The sequence below is a fragment of the Vanacampus margaritifer genome, chromosome 4, assembly GCF_051991255.1.
Source record: "Vanacampus margaritifer isolate UIUO_Vmar chromosome 4, RoL_Vmar_1.0, whole genome shotgun sequence".
In the NCBI taxonomy this organism is placed as follows: Eukaryota; Metazoa; Chordata; class Actinopteri; order Syngnathiformes; family Syngnathidae; genus Vanacampus; species Vanacampus margaritifer.
Window position 1 is genome coordinate 29,518,086 of NC_135435.1, and position 20,626 is coordinate 29,538,711.

At 39.9% G+C, this 20,626-nt stretch overlaps 1 long non-coding RNA gene across 1 annotated transcript in view; it reads right to left on the reverse strand.

Annotated features, from left to right (window-relative positions):
* Positions 1-1,637: 1,637 nt before the first annotated feature.
* Positions 1,638-20,626, reverse strand: part of LOC144050712 (uncharacterized) — a 93,017-nt gene continuing 74,028 nt past the window's right edge. The window contains exon 4 of the long non-coding RNA XR_013293908.1: positions 1,638-1,771. This is a non-coding gene — a long non-coding RNA (uncharacterized LOC144050712). The remainder of the gene's footprint in view (positions 1,772-20,626) is intronic.

The window sequence follows — 20,626 nt, forward strand, 5'->3', positions numbered from 1 at the left end:
TGACATATTGGACAACTAACAGAAGACAGGTCAAAATAAGGACCGGTATAGTTCTGACTAGAACAAACAAATCCAAACTCTAACCGTTGCCAATTTATACAGAGAAGAAAAAAAAAACTACTGCCTTCTTGGTAAAGCCACAAAACAAATATCTGTTGTTGTTAGCAAAACTAAAGCTACAGTAAAACAATGACAATAAAGCCCACAAAGGGAATTATATAAGCAGGCCACGGTCCACAGGGATCGGCGGTCACGTCGTCATGCGTCACGACTATTTGTCGCGCCTTATTGCCTCCATTTTACTTCCACCGGGGAGGACGTCATTACGGCGCATCCGCCGCTCTCAAGCAGCAGGCTCAGTGGGCCGCGAAAAAACTGACTAATTACCAGAGAAGCTGCGGCAGCTCGTCACGGCACTGAGTAATACTCGGGCCCAAAAGACCGCAAGCAGCCACTCCATCGCCATTTATTGTGGACAACACAAAAGGAATGCAGCACCTTGCAGAGTACAAAAATGAGATGCAAATTTGATCATAACTGGTTTTACATAGTACTGTATATTTTTTCACTTACACTTTTAAGTAGCGTGCACTATTGGACTACATTTTGGCTGCCATTGTTCTACCCGCTACAGATGAGAACATTAACCCCAACCCAACCTAACTAATCAAACTCAAAACATAATCATTATCATACATCCTAATTTTAATCCTAATTTTCACCCTTAGACCTAACCTTAATTCTGACCCCATCACAATCAACCAGGAGGGCCCAAACATTCCATTGGGGTCAACTAATTGGGCACTTCCAAGTTGGGTGCAAGAGGTTCAGGAGGAAAAAAATATATATATAAATTCCCCAAATTAATAAATCTTTATTCTAACCCTATGTCTACCTTCATCCTAAAGTTACATGAATCCGATCCCCAAATGTTAATCATAACCCTAACAATAGACGCTTAATATCTTAACCCTCACCTAACTGTAAACCCTTAACCCCGTTTAAACACTAAACAGACAGCATACGTCACTAAAGAATATATATATATTTAAAATATTTGCTCCATTTCTTTCCAATTCCAAGCACAATTTTCAATTTGCTTTATGTTTAAGCATGATTTTATGTATGTATTTTTTTTTAACTGCATCAAGATTGTTGAAATTTGTTTTGTTTGCACTTTTTGTTTTTTTGTTTTCAAGCACATCTGAATTTTTACTCTATTTACCACTTATGCAACACAAGCAGTCATTTATTGCTTAAAAAAAGAAAAAAGAAATACCTTTTTAGGGTTGTGTTTAGCACGTCCGCCTCCCAGTGCAGAGGACGTGAGATCGAGTCCGGGCTTCGGCCTTCCTGGGTGGAGTTTGCATGTTCTCCCCGTGCTTGCGTGGGTTTTCACCGGGTACTCCGGTTTCCTCCCACATTCCAAAGACATGCATGGCAGGTTAATTGAACACTCCAAATTGTCCATCGGTGTGATTGTGAGTATGGTTGTTCGTCTCTGTGTGCCCTGCAATTGACTGGCAACCAGTTCAGGGTGTACCCCGCCTACTGCCCGAAGCCAGCTGGGATAGGCTCCAGCACCCCCGCGACCCTAGTGAGGAAAAGCGGTCAAGAAAATGGATGGATGGATGGATGGTTGTGTACTAACATCCCACACCGGGCAGGGAAGTGTTTTTGACACCCTCCCTCTCCTGATGAAGGTGCACTTTTTAACAGTAACCACGGATAGCTCCAGTCATTTCCACGGGCACCACAGACAGCTCCGGTCCTATAAGAAAAACAAAGAAATGAGAAGACTGAGTGGATGAACATTTTGAACATGAACAACACAACTGGGCCATCTTTTAATGCAAAAAAAAAAAAAAAAAGACTCACAACAATATCCACAATTGTAAAACATAGCAGCATACCAAAACCAAATTTCCTAAAACCAGGGATGTGATTTGACCAAAGTGAAATCATCTGAAAATTTAGCCGGGGGTCTGGGGGCCGCTGGCACCCAGCTAGGTCCAGGGTCCGTGTTTTTAAGTACTTTCAATGCACTCACATGACAAAGAAATAGACAAAACAACAGCATAAATTTTCAATGTATATTGAACTATCCCATATAAAATGGCAGTTTTAGTCAACTCAAAATCAGTCACATTCAAAAACATTGGACTGCCTTTGCTTTTAAAAACTATCACTGAGAATATCATCATATCTAACTCATGTGATTACTAAGTTAACACATAAATAATGTTGAAGAGTTCAAATTTCATGAACAAATAATTGTATCATGACCAAATGAAAAGTAACTCATATTAGAGCATACCACAAATGTCTTTGTTATAGCAGAAGATGTTATCTGTCGGAGTCATGTGCATACACAATGAACTACTAAAAAAAAAAAAAAAAATCAGACTTTTTTTTTTGGGGGGGGGGGAGATAAAAAAAAAAGCGGAAAAATCATATCCCTGTAAAACCTTTTATATTTTTACCAGTATATACTCACCTGCATGTTAAAACAGAATCTGCCACCTTCCACATACTGTACTTAGCAATACATACGTTCCTGTCTGTTAAGACAAACGTATGTATGCATTTTGCAATGACACTTACATGTAATCCCCTTTTTTCTTTCATCCATTTCAACAAACTACAAATTGTATTCACCGTTGTCACACATGTCGATTCATGCAAAGGCACAGATGGCCATTGAACTGACAGAGAAAAAACGGAATTGAACCTTGATAGTAATTACAGTTCTAACATTACATACACAACACAGATTAGTGAGTTGCAGCAATTAATTGATTTTCCTCTGCCAGTGCCATCTTGGAACACTATTGCAATTTTATGCCCCACTAGGCTGAGAGAAATCAACACGCCGATAACGGAATTTTGTAAATTATATGTTTATAATAAATGATATAAAGGTTGTTTTTTGTGTGGGTTTTTTTTTGGGCTTTGCTGGGCCTCTTTAGCCACGGTGGCAGAGAATAACAAGCATTATTACATTCTTTGAATAATTCCAAACATGAGAGCAAAATGATCACGCCAGAATGCCAATGCTAATGATGACACACGGTAAGTGAAGTGAGTCTCTTCTTCATCTTTCAGCATTTATTTATATTGAGTGCAAATATATGAAGATGGCAGCAGAATCTGACATTGATGATATCAGGACCTGCACTACTTTCTTTATGTTGCTTTCAAAATGTGGCTCCTTTGTCATAGGTATTTATTATTATTGTCTTTACTCTCAAATGTGACTTTGTGTCATGCCAGGCCTGGTTTCACACCTTAAAAAGCAAACTTACAATAATGAAAAAAACATATTGATAATAAGGATGGCATTTAGGAAATGTGTAGACCTCTGCTAAGGTTTAGTAGCATGTGCCATATACCTATTTTACAGATTTACAGATATACATATTTAAAAATACAACAATAAAGTTGATCATATTTTATATTTGTAAGAACATAACTATATTATACTCTCAGCCCTAACTTTTGTGACATGAATGAATGAATGAATGAAAACTATCATTCTAATTGTGGACTCAGTTCATATAACTCAGGAGTTATTTGAGCGTTGTTGTGAAAGTTGAACTTTTTTCTTTGGACTGTCAAAAACAAAGTTAGGATTTTTTTTTTTTCCTGACTTTGAAGTCTCACCCTCCTCTTATTAATTTTATTATTAGCTCCGGTGATTTGCTGACTGCGGGATTTCAAATGGTAATAAACTTGTTTCCTTGAGTTGTCACGTTCCGTTCTATTATTGAAATTCAAATGTCACCGCCGGTGTCATTGATGAAGTCCCCGCTGTGCCAGGTGGCGTCACTATCGGAATATATTAAATAGAGAGACAACCGGATCTCTCACAGCTCACTTGTGGGTTGGAATAACGGGCGAGAGCAGGTCTGAAGTGTGAAACCTTCACTTCGGAGAGGTTGGTCGTCAGCGTGGCATATCGCGGCCGGGAATTCCCGCAGAGACGGCGCTGGCTTCCGGAGGGAACGCCGGCCAATCTCCTGCCAGTTTGTCTACCTGGGAACAGCTGCAGATGCCATCTGCCGAATTCGTCGTGGTCGGCCACCACCTGCGGCGGCGCGCCACCTCTCCACTGTCACATTTGGGGAAAATGGCCGTGTCCAACCCTCCTTTATGTTGTGGTTTGAATTACAGTCCAAGTTTTAAATGAATTGAGGCAAATATTAATAAACATAAAAAACTGGAAGGGCATTGTTTATTTTTTTCAATTTGGTCGAACCACAGCTTATATCTCGAAATAAGCCCGAGCTGGGTAACTCGTAAATCGGGCTACCATTGCTGTATTCTACTAAAAACCTGAAAAAATGATTTTAAAAAACATTACAGATGTGTCTGGGGGAGCCAGCATTGTTCGTAAGTATTAGGTCACACACACTCATTAACTAAAACCAATGTCCATAACACTTTAAAATAAGTTCAATGAAGTCAGTCAACTGAAAGTAATTTATCTGCAATGCCCCTTGTGAATTAAGTGAATTAATTAATGGTTATTTTTTTGTTTTATGGGATGATTTTACTAGCCTTCTTGTATTTTTATGGAGCTGTAACTGTAAAGCACTCTGAACTGCCTTGTGTATGAATTCTGCTCTTTAAACAAACTTCTTTTTTTCTTATAGTTTTCTTAAATTATGTTTGAATGTACATGGTATAGTAAATATTCACTTTGTTTCTTTTTTCTTCATTTTGTTGCATATACTGTATATGCAGTTTTTTTTTTTAAATGCACATAATATATTAAATGTATTGACGGTCAAACAAGCAGCAGGTCATATTGACCAATGAACATTTTTTTTAAACAAATGGAAAGGTTGATGGCTTCAGCAGGACTCCCCTTGCTGTCCATTCATGCATTTCCGGTTCGGTTGTGGCAACAACAAAGCACAGTCAGCACATCCTGAGCTCTAAAATGATCTTAATTAGCGTTAGCTCTTAATTGGAGTCCAGATTTTAGGGACATCTTCTCGGTTAATGGAGCTTGACAACGCCTGAGTCAGAGCTTTTCCTCATGTTGGTCAACAGATGGAGAGAAAACAACTTTTTTTTTTTCTTTGTCACTGCATGTGCTGACAATGTATATGTACTGATATAACATTGATCCACCTCATGTCGAAAAAACCTGGAAAATCAGTAGAGTTCTTGAAAAATAATTTACACGAGGTTAGGGACAAGTTAAAATGTATAACTGAATGAATCAGTGCCAAAAAAATAAATCAATAAACAATAATATTGTGTACTTTACTAATGAAAGCAAATACGCTGCTTTGGCTTAAAAATACATTGATTTTAAAATAGTAAATACATAATATAAAATATACGTAATCACAAGCATTGTTTACATCGAACAGGCTTCTCATTCTCTGATTGTGGCGACTTCGTGAGGTGGCGTTACAGCGCCACTTCAGGCCTGGCATACATACTACAGCATTTTAGCATCTGTGTAGATAAATAAATTACGAATGGACATTTTTTTTTAAACAAAAAAAGTACTACATCGGCTCCATATCTTTGTGCCCATGAACCTTAATCAGTAAAACGTGATTCCCGTCTGGGGTGTGCTGCGATGTTCCCGCTATTCTGTGACAGTCCATCCGTCAGTCCCGCAGGACAATTTAGTCAGAACAAGGTGCTTCCAAACATCCCTCAAATGACATTTAGCTATTGTTGTCCTTCTCTATTATGAATTTCCCCCAGTGAAGGCCTGACTTGTGTCCTTGATTAGATTTGCCGTTGAGCTGAGGCGGTAGCATTACTTACCTTAATGAGTAGCCGCTAATTGTAATGAATTACCCTGGGGTTTGATACATTAGCTCGGTCGTATACAAACACTCTGTTGTATGCTGTGACCACCCTCACGATTGATTAAAAAACACAATTAGGAATGAATAAGTTTTGATTGCTCGCGCTTGACAAGTAGCACAAGTCATGCCCTCAAAAAAATATTGAGCTGGACTCACAAAGGGAATTCTTAAATAAAAATATGAAACATTATTGCCGTGTGTTATTGCTCTACTTCAGACAAAGTTCTGATAGCCGCACGTTCGTCCTGTAACAGAGGACCGGAGGTTGTTGGTGAGTATTCGCTGAAAGTAAGGCACTCAGTTGACGATGCAAAGCGGTACAAATGCCACCCTAAACCCGGACACTATCAAAATGCGAACTCCAAACCCTATCTGTAATCAAACACGAAAACTACCCTAACTCTAACCCCTAACCCTAGGTCCTTAAACCTTAAAAAAACGCTTGCGCTAACCTTCGCTATAACTGTAATAATAACGTAAAAGCTAACCATTACACCTAAAACCAAACTCTAACTCATAAGAAACCTGAACCCTAACCCCTAAACCTCATCCTAATAACAAACAATATTCTAACCCTAAACCTAGAAACTCTAGCTCCTAGCCCTAACTCTAAAACTGACTGTAATTCTAGAGCTAGCCATTGTCCCAAATGCTAATCTAACCCAACCATAGCCCTAGAGAAACTCAAACCCTAACCCCTAAAACTCATCTTCACCCCAAACAATAATCTAACCCCTAATCCTCAATGCTAGCTCCTTAACCCCATCTCTTAAACTGCCCTAAAATGTTGCGCTAACATGACCCCTAATGCTAATCTAACCAAATCCAAAATTAACCCAAAAGAAATTTTAACCCTAACTCAGAACAATAATCTTACCACCTAAACTCTACCTGTTAACCCCTAATGTCTAAACCTGAAACTAGCCTAACAATGACAATGTTGTTCCACGTTGTGTTCTTCCGCACCAAACTGAGAAGCCAAAATTTGTTGTAGGGATGTTTACCTGATGCAGGAGCTTTTTGACGTCAATAAATGAGGAAAAAGGCCCATATTTGTTGCTCTGGAGTGGCCATAAATCTCGCGGCTTTGCTTGGGCGTGCACCGTAATGGGAGATAAATGAACGGCAAGAGTCGAAACGCCCGACTGTGCCTTTTCAAACGTCTTCACGTCTTAATCTTGTTTCGTTGTTGGTTGCTTCCTCCTCAGAGGGCGCCGTGCTTGAGAACAGGCATTTGAGAACGCAAACCCGCCACGAACCCGCCTGAACTGGCCCGTCAGTCAGAGGAAGTGACTCTTCTTCGCAAGACACCGACTGGGAGCTGTCAGTCTCGGTGCGTCTGCTTTACGTTTGGTTCCGATTCATCAGAAAAGCGCTGAGCCATGGCCGGGACAACGGTAGGGGATTTGACGCAAGCGTTTAGGCTGGGTTGAGAAGAAAACTACATTCAAGCGGAAAAAAAAACAAAAAAAAAGGGGGTTTTAGTCAGTGGGTCATGACAAAATAGTATATTGACAAACTAATTTTTGATATTGAATGCCATTGTCCATCTAGTTTGTATTTTTTCTCTGTAAGCCAAAATCCTGTGTCTGACAATATTATTACATATTTGGAAATCTCTCTTTAAGGCCACTGGATTATTTGTTTCATTTTATTTATGGATTTTTTACAATTCTTTTTATTGTGGGCTTTATGCAAAACGACTTTTATATGTAAATTAAAAATATATATAATTGCCTTTAATTTCATTCAATGTTACCGAAATTTGCTATAGTTGGGATATATATGTCATTTTTGTAATTATCTGTTATTGTTTATTGGAAATTTTATGTATCATAAGTACTAATGGTATCGTCACTTGGTATCAGTATTTGTGAGTACTCAAGATTTGAGTATTGGTATCGGTCTAAAAAAAAACAAATATTGCTAGTTATCACACGAGGCTACGACTGACAATATTATTACATATTTGGAAATCTCTCTTTAAGGCCACTGGATTATTTGTTTCATTTTATTTATGGATTTTTTACAATTCATTTTATTGTGGGCTTTATGCAAAACGACTTTTATATGTAAATTAAAAATATATATAATTGCCTTTAATTTCATTCAATGTTACCGAAATTTGCTATAGTTGGGATATATATGTCATTTTTGTAATTATCTTTTATTGTTTATTGGAAATTTTATGTATCATAAGTACTAATGGTATCGGCACTTGGTATCAGTATTGGTGAGTACTCAAGATTTGAGTATTGGTATCGGTCTAAAAAAAAACAAATATTGCTAGTTATCACACTAGGCTACGTTGATACACAGATTTGGAGATTTCACTCACTATAATTTTCTGTGGGTTTTTGTTTTTTACATTTTCATGCAAAATACGTTTCTATTAGCCATTCCATCATGACAATGACATGAGACAATGTTGAAACAAGGTCTCCCAAATTGTAACTGGTTGAGAGCCGTTTTTTTATTTGTATTTTCCAAGAGGCAAGACGTCAACTGGGAGCTGTCAGTCTGGATGCTGCCGCTTCCCGTTCAGTTCCGATTCATCAGAAAATTGCTCAGCCGTACCTGGGCCGACAACCAGAGATTTGACATGCGCGTTTATTGTGCTCGCTTCATCACATTGTTAATTATGCCCACAGTCTCTTAGGCGGGAAAATGGGTCAAACAGGAGGCAAGTTCAGTGGGATTAAATGTATCAATATTTTGGTTGCTTTGAGGCTTTGGTGGTGTTTTTTCCCACTTGTTTGAATGTTTATTGATGCCAGAAAGCACCTGCCAGTCACTCACTAATATTGTTGTATTTTTGCAACACACTGCTACAAGCTCAACCTGACACTACAAAATATAAAATATAAAATATAAAGTATGAATATTAGTTCAAGTTGTACAGAAGCGTTGAGGTGCCAATGCGGAGTGAATATTTTTGACTGGCTTTAAATACGCAAATATGTTCAAACATAATGGTAGATATGTTTGAACGTACTTGTAGGTTAAATGCTACAGGCTTATTACTTTAAGTCAATACCCCATTGCATTATGGGAAAGTTACCTAAAGCATGCACTGCACACACAATAATAAATCATTAAAGTTACGAATAAACAATGTTTACTCAATTTTCAAACATATTGGTTATAATGCGGGCCAAATGCTTTAAAAAAAAAACAAACGTGTTTTTCACTCGGCCCGTGGCATTATGGGAAAATGCCATGTTTTTAGCATTTAGCGAGCATGTTTGAATGTATTTGTGAGTACAGGGAGTCCTCGAGTTACGCTGGCGATGTAACCCGAATTTCAACTTAAATCGGATTTCACCGTTTAAGTCGATATTTACATCAAAATACTTTGACTACAGTAATAATAAAAAAATTTAAAAAAGATATTTTGCGCGAACCAATATTTTGTGTTTCCACACGGACATTCATTGCTGACGGACGGCAGAGCGGAGTTCATTCAAACCTCAACACGGAAATGTGACGCGCCTGATGGCGAGCCCACCTGCTCGATGGACGTCACAACACACCTTTAAATAACTTTAAATTGGCGTGATTACTGTAGGAAATTAACGAAAAAGAAGGTGCTACTTGGCGAGGCACAGGCGCCGTTAAGTCGAAACGACGTAGGTCGCGTACGACACAACTCGAACATTCCCTGTACGTTCGAACGCATTTAAATACGTTTGAAGGTACTCGCCAGTCAAAAATGTTTTCTCCACATTGGCAGATGCACGCTTCCGTAAAGTTCCATATTGTTTCAAAGTACTTTTTTTTCTATTCTTTGTTGGTTTTTGTCTCGTTCAACATTTTTTATTTTTATTTTTTTGTCATTATGTCATCACCAAACACTATACTGAAGATCTAATTCCAGGTATGCACAGCGAGCAGTTAGTACCACCTCGTGGTGTAGACTGCAACATACAGCAGTGAATTCCAAACTACCAAGACAAATATGGCCGCTGTTGTGTGTACTATGTTGGTAAGTGTGTTTACTACTTAGGCGGCGAGTCATACGAGGTGTCGTCTTGGAATTAATTAAAAGTCAGCAGTGTGAATCGTCAGAACGCTCATTAACGCCGCCGCCGCCTGATGTGAATTTTGTTGACAAGCTATCAGCGCTGTGGCATCACTCAAGCAAATCAACACGTACACACACACACACACACACACACACACACACACACACACACACACATACACGCAGCGTAGTCAAGCGAGGCCAGATGAAGCCATCCCTCATCCAGTCCCAGCGTTGCACCCCTCAAAGCCCCTCAGCCCCCCCAACCACCATCATCACCATCACCCTCGTGCTGCGAAACATTAAATTTCTCCTTCAATCTTCTCGCTGTAATTACGCCATATTAATATAATGTAATTGGGCGAGACAGAGCAGTGGGATGCAGTGACACACTTATTGACATTAGCGGGCTGTGTTACAATGCCATGGCTTCTATTAAAAAAGGAAAGAGCGAGAGAGAGACAAGCCAGGCCTAATTATGGTTTGATTAGTGATCACTCTCACTGTTTCTGGGAGTTTTGTTTATTTCCATTGTACAAGGTGGCAGCTTTCATGAATAACTGGCAGGAGGAGGAAATCAAATTATTTTAATGACATGCATGTGCCCGTGATTGCAGTGGACTTTTTCTTTTTCTTTTGTGCAAGGTGGCATTATCTTGAATAACTGGCTAGAAGAGTAGTCGCATTGACAGCGGCACAACAAGCATAATTATGCTGCCTTAATTGGAGTTAATTTGGTGAGATTTTAGATTTTCGAGTGTGGGGGATTACAGGGCTGGGTATCGATTCTAGTTTCCTCTATCGATTCCATTACGATTTTTAAGGATTCAATTTAATCCGCTTCAATTCATTCGATATTAATTGAAATGATCAATGATACTGATAATTATGAAACATAAATTATTCTTAAAGATCAAGGGCAAATTTTGCAGAGGCAGTAACTGGTTAAATAATTCAATAATTGTAAATAAAGATTCGGAATGGCCATAAAGTGCAATAAGTCAGGTCTGTCATTGATGTAAGAAAACCTTTAACAATAAATTTCAAGAAAACAAAAGATACGAAAAATTTGCCCTTAAAATGCTATTTTCTTATAAATGTATGGGAAAAAGGAAATAACCGATTCATGGTTTTATGAATCGATATCAGGCTCAAAAAGAAAAATCTATTCTATATTGATTTTTCGATTTTTCAAATCCAGCCCTAGTGGATTATAATTATTTTATTAGTTTTTCTTTATTGAACAATATAAATTAAGAGTTGGCCAGCAATTTGATTGAAGTCTTAGCTCACTGCACTGCTTCAGGCTTGGGATCAATCGCATAGGTAAGATTCCAATGGATGATCTAAAGCTTCCAAAAAGGCAGGGTATTCAATAAAATAATTTATTATTACTGTATTAGCCAGAGTTAAACATTTGTGGGGTGAGAATGTTCGTTTCCTGGGGTTTGAAACTACAAAAGGAAGATTGATGGACAGATGTTTTTTCAGCTGTAAGACAGATTTGCATATTCATGAAGAAGTAATATTAGCTATTCATTCTCCAGCCCGTTAAGTGGGGATGCAGAAAAGGTTTGGAAGCATGCTCCATTTTAGCTTAGACACAAGCTCGATGCTAAAATAAAACCAGACTAATCAAAGAAAAATGGTTCCAAAAGTTCTGATCATCGGAATTAATTCCACATCATCATTTGCTTCAGTGGTGTCATTTTAAAATAATACTAAAGTCTTCTGGGCGTCATAGTTTTGGGGAATACTTGAGGAGCTGGATTCCGCTCATTTGAGCTACTCACTAGGACTTGGACCTTAAACCATGAGAAAAGCAAGAATTGACGGCATGATAAATGTTCCATCTGCAGTTTACACAACTTGAGGTTTGAAGAAGGTTGTGAAAAACTGCATTTGGAGACAGCGGCCACATGGTACTTCACCGTATCGATTATTTGGCAATGGCAATCTCTCCGTTTGAGAAAAAGCTCTGCTTGCCTGATTGTCTGTTTTCTCGTGACCGCATCTCACAAAGTGATAAGACCTCAATTACCCGACAATGGAGCACTAACGTGTCCGAGGCAGCGAGCCTGTTACTCGCAGGAATGAGTCTCGGAATGTCATCTCTCGCTCACATGATGACGAGTGCGCTTCACTGGCCTTGTTCTTTACCAGCTGCAACACCAATGGAAAGTACTTATATTAATATATAATAATAAAATAATGCCTTTTGTAAAACAGGATTTTTGAAAAGATCACAGAATCCCTCCACTGTCAAAGGTAAATGAATGTTTATTCTATCACTGTAGGCTTTGAGGACTCATTGGTCAATCCTTAACTCATTTGCTCCCAAAAAGGTATAAATATCGATTTTAAATGTTTTACGACGTATTCATCGATTTTTTTAATGTTAGAGCATACAAAAGGCTTTGACGAAGCCTCTGAACTGCAGAGAACGGGTGAAGCAGTAATTACAAAAACGGTCAGCAGGTGGCAGCAGAGTATAAGAGATCAACCTGGCCATATTGAAAAAACTCGTTTACCCACAGTTCTAAACAGATTTGTGAATAATGATAACTTAGCTATATTCTAATGCTAATTGCTGCAAAACTGAAACAGATAGAAATATACTTTTCACCGAATTTTTCCCGATAAAAGAAGAAACTCTAATCTTTCTTTTGGTAGGTTCCATGTTTTTATAGCAATAGAACACCATATTCTGTGGGCCTTGCAATATCAGTCAAAATCCAGTAAAACAACCGGGAGCGAAGGGGTTTGCTTCAGTGAAAATGGCTGGCAGTGAATGAGTTAATTTAATAGAGTTACCCCTATCAAACTACTTTATATATCATGAGAGACAAACTGTAAATGTGACACTTGAGCCCACCTCACATGGAACGCTTTTTTTCAAATAATATAATAAATGGCCGGCCCAACCAAACATGTTTGAAAAACCTGCACGACAGCACAATACCCACCGCCCAGGGGTTTATTTTGCTGTTTTGTCTGCAGCGACAGCCCGGGGAAGGGGGTCCCAGCCCTGTAACGATCCCAGCCCTGCACCGTGAGATCGTTACTCCGATGGACAAAGCCTCCATTATAAATAGCCTCATTGAGTTCTCGGGCGGCGCATTCCTTTGTTGTCCAGACCTGCCCCTATTTGTCACATCGATCATTATACGTGTGGCCAGCGAGCTGCCGGTGGGGAACCGAGCGAGCGCGAAAGGCGCTTTGCTGGAATTGGAAAACACTTATTGACTCATCAGAGACATCTGAAACATGTATACGTTTATAGGATGCACTTGTGTGCGCTTAAAGCGAAATCGTTTAAAGCGCAGCGTCGGGAGAACGCCAACTGTTGTGGCAACAAAAGAGGCTCATTAGCACGCTATCGTCACAATAGTAGGTACTAATACTAAACACGACTACACTTGATTGTAGACCTTCTCAGTTTAATAGCATCTAACAATAGATATAACAACAACAACAACAACAAAAACTGATTTTATATAGGTCGGGTGGGTATATTCCCTAAAAGTTCAGATACAACACCTGAAAATGGCACCTTTAAACCAAAATGGACAGCCATTTTACACAGTAAATTTGACTCTCAGTTTTAGAGTAGGCTAAGATTTACACTAGGAAGAGAGTAAAATAAATAAATAATTGAAAATAAATAAATAAAAGTCACTCAAGGGGTGAGTAACAAACTCACAACCTTCAGCTTGGGAGACTGCCACACTACCACCTGAGCTATGCCCCTCCTCCTGTTTGCTTATCTCCAAGAGACCAAAGACATCGGTTTTGGAGAAGTCCATGGAATCAGCTGCAGCTGTCACGAGCGATATACTCGATATATAACGGAAAGCAGGGCCTGCGTGGCCCATGGAGTAGATCGGCTGTCTCCCAAGCTGAAGGTCGTAAGTTTGTTCCTCCACCCCGAGTCACTTTTGTTGTATATTTTTTCCGATTCTTTATTTTAGTGTAAATATTACTCTAAAACTGAGTATATTTGGTCCCACTCTAGAGTCAAATTTACTCTGCAGAATTTACTGTGTAGGTAAATTCCAAGTCTTCAAGTCCTTGTTCCGCAAAAAAAGAGCACCAATCGCAAGCAATGGCCCCCACTACCAACACCCCCGCCACCCCGCCTCCTGTTCGTTCCTCAACCCTTGTGTTACTTAATAATAATAATAATAATCATATTTCAAAACTCGTAAAACTTGTGGCACCAAATAGACTCTGTTTAAAGTACTCTACAGATTTGACAGTGTGGGCATCCATCAAGGACGGGTGGACGGAACGACGGTTTTGCTCGCCTCTGCTAAGAGCATCACACGTCTGCCAGTCAAGCTTGACTGTGGTCAGGCCAGCCTCAATTTCAAGTCAAGTCAGCCGCTAAGATTGCTAAAAAAGTTATTATAAGTTGACTCTTGCCGGTGCATTATGCAGCTTATGAACAACCACATTCACCAGATAGCTGCCCTAGAGAACTATGCTAAGCTAGCTAGCTGACCACACAGTCGCATACCGCAAGTCAGAGGTGGGCAGTTTATTTTTGGAGCGTTCCGTTTTGAAGTAGTCCTTTTTGGTTGCATTCCAGTGATCAACTTCCTACTTGGGAATTCATCCAAGATCAGACACAATCAGAAGTGGTTATTCTCAGTGGGAAGTGGGTGCCAAAATTGTGAAGCTTATGGCATCAAATTTGAGGATTAGCCAAAAGTGTGGCCTAATCACGTTCATTACATTAGGCCAACTTTGACCTCATTTGTCGGCTATTTGAAGTGAAATACGTTACACATTTTTTCCCCTGTAGTTGGCTGTTTTCCAAGGAGTTGTTGACTATTTCAAAGTGTGAGAGTTCATTGATTCCTTAAAGCAAGCGCAATTGGAGACTCGTAATGATGAATAAGCTCACCGGTGATACGCCAGGGCAGCCCGAAGCGACAATTAACACACACCCTCACCAAAAAAAAAAAAAAAAAAAAAAGTCATTTATTAGAAAAATATACTTTTCATTCGACCCTCGTTGCTCTGCATGTGTGTGTGTGTGTGCGTGTGTTTGCGTATGCTGTCTGCGTGTGTATGTCTGTGTCGGCCAGGGCCAGAACTTCACAGATGTGCTCCACGGGGCTCTGCATTGTTACGCCGCAGTCAGCAAGTTTCCCAGCACTGAGCATATGTGAGCGCTCGGCCTGGAACGCATCCACGAGGTAGAATCCACCAAGCATTGCTGACCCCAGACAAAACAACGTGTGTGTGTGCGTGTGTGTGTGCGCGCACGGGTGTGTGTGTCCATTTTGAGAGGATTAAAGTACGGGCATAAAACTTTAACGACACCCCGCCTATTGACAGAATGGCCGCGTTGCCGTCGTCCACTTGTCCACATATCACGCACGCGCTCAATGCGAGTATCGTGCCAGACGACATTATGTCGAGCCGTAACGCTTTACGACAAACTTTAAAATAAATGCGTGTTTGGCTTGAAAAGGCAACATCATGTACAGAGGCCGTAAAAATGAACGAGTGGCAGACGAAACAACGGCACTAATTGTACAAGACTGGAAAAAAATGATATTCAGGCTATAAATGAGGTGATGATTTACACTGAAGACAATAATGGCTAATGGTCATGCTGCTCTGCAATCATACGTACAATAGGCAGCTAGAAAAGTAGTACAAAACTGGGGCAAACTGATTATAAAGACATATTTACAGGAAAAAGTGATCATAGAAAGAGTTTTTTCTCTCAATTATTTCAGTTCACCGGGTAAAAATGAATGACACTGGCCTACAAAATGGCTGCCATTCTAGTATGATTATAACTTTGTTCTAAAAAAATAAAACAGTATTTAAAAAAAATAAAATAAATGAATTGTGCTGGACACATTGCAACGTTTTTTTTCTTGGAACCCCAAAATGTCATGATCAAAAATGTATAATTGTAGAATTGTATTCTTGTAAGATTGAATTTTCTCTGGAAAATATATTACTTCAGTTCACAGTATACTAAAGGGTTAGGGTTAGGGTTACCTTATTTTCTTAAAGAAACCTCGTAAGATATGACTTAACAAATTATTTTATTTGACATGATAAAATGATTTTTTTTTTCCTTTAAAAAAACAAAACAAAAAACGTTTTACCAAAAATTTGTTTTTTTCCCTTGGATAAAAAAAAAAGAAGAAGACATTTTAAAGACATACTTGACTCATTGAGCTATTTTCAGCAGTAAAACGTTAATATTTTGTCTATAATTAATGTGATAACTTCTTTATTTTTCATGTACAATGACTACCTTTGAAAATTATTTTTTTCCACTTGCTGTTTACGAAGATGACATAACCTGTGCTGGGGAAGAAGGCAACGACCAATCATGGCTCAGTTTACTGACCAAACCCAGAAAACAAGTGAGCCATGATTGGTCATTACCTACTTCCTCAGCACAGGTGATGTCATCTTCAGTTGTAAAAAAAAAAGGATGACTTAAAAATATGACCTTTTTAAAAAATAAAAGCTTTTTAGAGCATTGGTTTTCTTTGACTTTTTTCTTGATAAAAAGTAATATATATATATATGTAAGACCATTTTTTGCTAAAAATATCTTTCTTAAGAAATATGACTTTTTCTTGCGAAATTTGCCTTTTTCCCCCCTTGAGGAATATGAAAAGTCTTCATCATGGTGATGCCACACTTCCAGTTATCCTGCAGCCGTAATACATTAGCATTTCAATAAACTCCGGGCACGGTGCTGGCAATAAAAAATCCTGCTGACCTTTAAAGGCAGGCGAGCCTGTCATATCATTTAACCTCGAGACTGTAGCGCAAGTGCGAGCGGCGTCGCTGCACAACGTGGCCCTCATTACCGGCCGCTCTGACAGAGCGACTCTCCTTAAAGCAAAGCCAGCCTGTGGCGACAGAACCAGCTCACCGTTACCGAGGAAGAGGCCTTTAATCAACGCCGCTTCGCTGAAATTTGTCAGCTAATTTGAGGACTCTAAAGCCTTGGGTCGCTCATGGGAAGTATTTTTTAGGGGACCAAAAACAGTTAGGACTAGTGTCACACACTAGCACATGATGACAAAAGAAATAAAATAGTTGATTTGATCCATTTCAGGGGGCGGCCATTTTGCTTTGTAGGCTACTGCTGTCGACTGAAAATGAGCTTGCAAACGTCACATGACCAAACCCAGAAAACAGGTGAGCTGTGATTGGTTGCGATTGGCCACCTCCTGAGATGGATTAAAAACGGCCGAATATTCTGCTTAAATCATATTCCATAAGCGCAATATTAATCAGAATGCCGTGTTTAGACTAGTCCACCCAATTTTGTGTACATTTGTCAAACTTTTATCCAGGTTATTTTTAAATTATACTGGAAGATTGTCGAAAAATACCCGTAAGACAAAATACCTCCCAGTCGCATCACAGGGACAAAAGACAGAAAGTTCCAGCCAAGGTCAGTGTAAAGAGGTCGTATAGGGTGTTTGTATTGGATTGTGCCCTGTCAGGTACTGATGAGCCCCACCGGGCTTTGTAAATCAAGCTCGCCCGACCACTGAGAACACGTCGTCCATCAGTGCAACTTCAGCTCGTCCTCGCATTGTGCAAATTGATCACCTCGTACAAACATTGCCGCGGCTATTTCCGAACTATTTTTGTACACGGGGCAGCCAACGCAAACATGCAGCATAAATAAGATAGACGACACACACAAACACACACACACACACACACTCGCTAAATAGAAAATGGATGCGTGGCCTTTGGGTGCGCCAATTGCATATTTTTGACAGAACAATTAGCATCCTGCAGACAGGCTAACCTTTAACACAATACATCACCTTCATTATTCCCGACCTTCCATATGCTGGTGTGTGTGTGTTGACGTGTTAAACCCCCCCCCCCCCAATACCCCTAAGGAGCGTGGCGAGCGTTTAATGCGGTGAAACAGGTGCAGCCAGACAGAAAGGCCAACACGGTCTCAGCGTCGCACTCTGACCCCGCCAGCCAGCAGCTTTTTTGACAGAGGCGCAAATTGCTCTTGCTGAAACCAAACAAGAAGCAACGCTGCAGCGTTGGCAGATGCACTGATTCGCTGATTTTTTTCTATTTACATTACACTATTTCATATGGGCAAATTGGTAAGCAACACTAAGGAACTTTTAGTTTATGTTGATTACGGCGGGGCCATATGAAAAAAAAAGCAGTATTGTTATGTCTGAAGGAAGACCACATTTCCCATGAGGACAAGCGCATTGCGTCGTTTTTTTAGCTCACGCCAGTGAGTGAAATCCGGGCCAATGTTGATCCTTGACTGTCCATTTATCCGGGTAGCTCCCCTTTTTCTGTTTTCTTTTTTCTCTTCACAGACAAAACTTTTCAGTTGTTTTGCAGCATCTGCCAGGAAAGCAGTAATCGTGCGTAGACACTCTTTGTAACGAATGAGGAAGGGGGGAAGTAACGTATGCCATAAAGCATTCAGCACATTTGTAGTTTTTTTGTGGCAGTGTTTCTTTCCTAACATCCTCCTCAAAGTTGCTTAGTGCTAATAAAAATGAGACAAACCCCCTTCAGGCCATGGTAAAGGTACCATTTAGTTGATGTTTCATCAGAAGAGATATGAAAACATTTTATTAAGGTTGAAAAGTTTCTTAGTGCTACTTTAACACAGGGATTTTCAACTTGTAAATTAAACGCCAAAACGTGAGTCAAATCAAAGCCATGTAGTAAAAACATATAAGTTGTCTGGTTTACAACGTTTTGAGGTTACAAATGGCACGCAATGCTTTGCGAGGGGAAAAGTGAAAAGGAGTTGTCACGGCAGAAGAGTTCAGCGGGGTTCTGAGGCATCGGTCAGTGTGGAACGGTTTTTATGTTACGAAGTTTCCACATATCGTTGCTCTTCTGTGAAAAACACTAATGTCCATTTTTGTCATTTTTACATTTAACGGATAAAACTGAATGCGGACATCCTCAAAACAAAAGGTGCCAAACGACGAAAGGGACGTTCTGACTTGTGTACAAATTAGGTGCACACCTTCTTGTTATAGTACAGAGGGCCCCCTGAGTAATAAAATATTTAATGTGCTTTCCAGGACTTTTCTTTAATCAGGAAAACAATACTATTCAAACAGGCATGTTCTATAAACATTAGTGTAAGAGTACATGTATTAATCTTTGGTATGTCCCTGGCATTCAAAATTCTCACACAAATTCTGAACAAAAATCAAGACGGCCGGGCATATTGGATCTTGTTGCAGTTACTTGGAATTTAAGACTCTCTCCTCCATTTAATTAGAATATTCGATCCTAATTGGCATAGTGAAAGTTCAAGGTAGTGTAGTTGGTAAAGTTGCACATATAAAGTCTTAGAAATGGAACTTTCTTTGCATGTGGGAGGTCCCTGCAAACTCTGTGATGAGATTTACATGCAGTGCAGCCAAGCAGTTTATCGCATGCAATCTATCAGCAATATAAAAATGTACTTTAAGTAGATTTGCGGGCCGTTTGGATCACAAGCTAGCACTTTATCGCAACCAATGCAGAACTACTTAGCGCGTATCCGCTGCCAGGCCGCCTCGGCGCAGTAAAGCGGAACCACCCAGACATGAAATGTCATAAAGTCATTTATGATATTTCTCTCTTAAAGTGAACATGCAATAAAATATAGACGACAGGTGGGGGCCCCCGATAAATCCGGGGGCCCGTGAAGCTGTCCCCTTTTTTTGTGCATTTAATTTCACACATATTTGCACAGGGAAATTACATTTGACTTATCTACTACAGGTAAATATCAAGTGCCAACATGACCCGGGAACATATTCTCCTTACACTATTCATGGACTCGCCCCCCCACCATAAAGAAAAAAAAACTTTTCCAAGGCTGATTTCATTACATCCGTCAGCTTTTTGGAGGGGCACAGCACCCTTTTTTTTCTTGGCCTTGAAACCTGCCACCTAAAGTGGGTCATTGCCCTCAAGACAACCCATGCGCATAATGCTTTTATCGATAGCAGGCTCCATGATGACGATCTGATTTTATGACCACTAAAATATGCAATTTTGCTGTGATTAAATGAGCTTCATACAGAGAGACCCAGCTCATTACTTGGTGATATGACCCGTGGCCTTAGTGTTTGCCTTCACTCGGAAGGTTGCAGCTTTGTTAACGGTATATGACAACAAATGAAAGAGAAAAGCCTGAATGAACTTAGGTAGGCAAGCTTTCGACTAGAATACCTAGGCAGGTAAGTATGGTAAAGTACGATAGGGTAGGGTGAGTAGGTAAACGATAGGAAAGGGAGAGAAGTAGAATAAGGTTAGGATAGCATAGGGTATGAAGGGAGGAAGCCATAGAGCAGTAATAAAGGGTAGGTCGGTAGGTGGGGGAGGGTAAGTAGGCAAGATGTCAGGTAAGCTAGTTGGTTAAACAAGGTAAGCTAGGTGGATATAGTTACGGTTAAAAACCCTTGCTCAGTCGGTCGGCAGATAGAGCACACATACCGTGATAGTGCACTACTTAAAGCTGAATTGTAAAGAACTTCCGTGGTTGCCTTCTCGACAAAGCGATCGGCACCTTTAAAGATCGGTATAAAAAATGCAACACAAGAGACGCGTTTCCTTCCTACTCCACGAGCAATCCCTGTTAGCAAGCAGGAAAGAGAACAGAGTCGGTCAGCGGGAGAAGCCACAGGAGCTCCCGCCCTGCCCCGCTGAGAATGATATGTACTCCACCACAGAGGCGGAGACGCACATCCCGCGACTACTACAATAT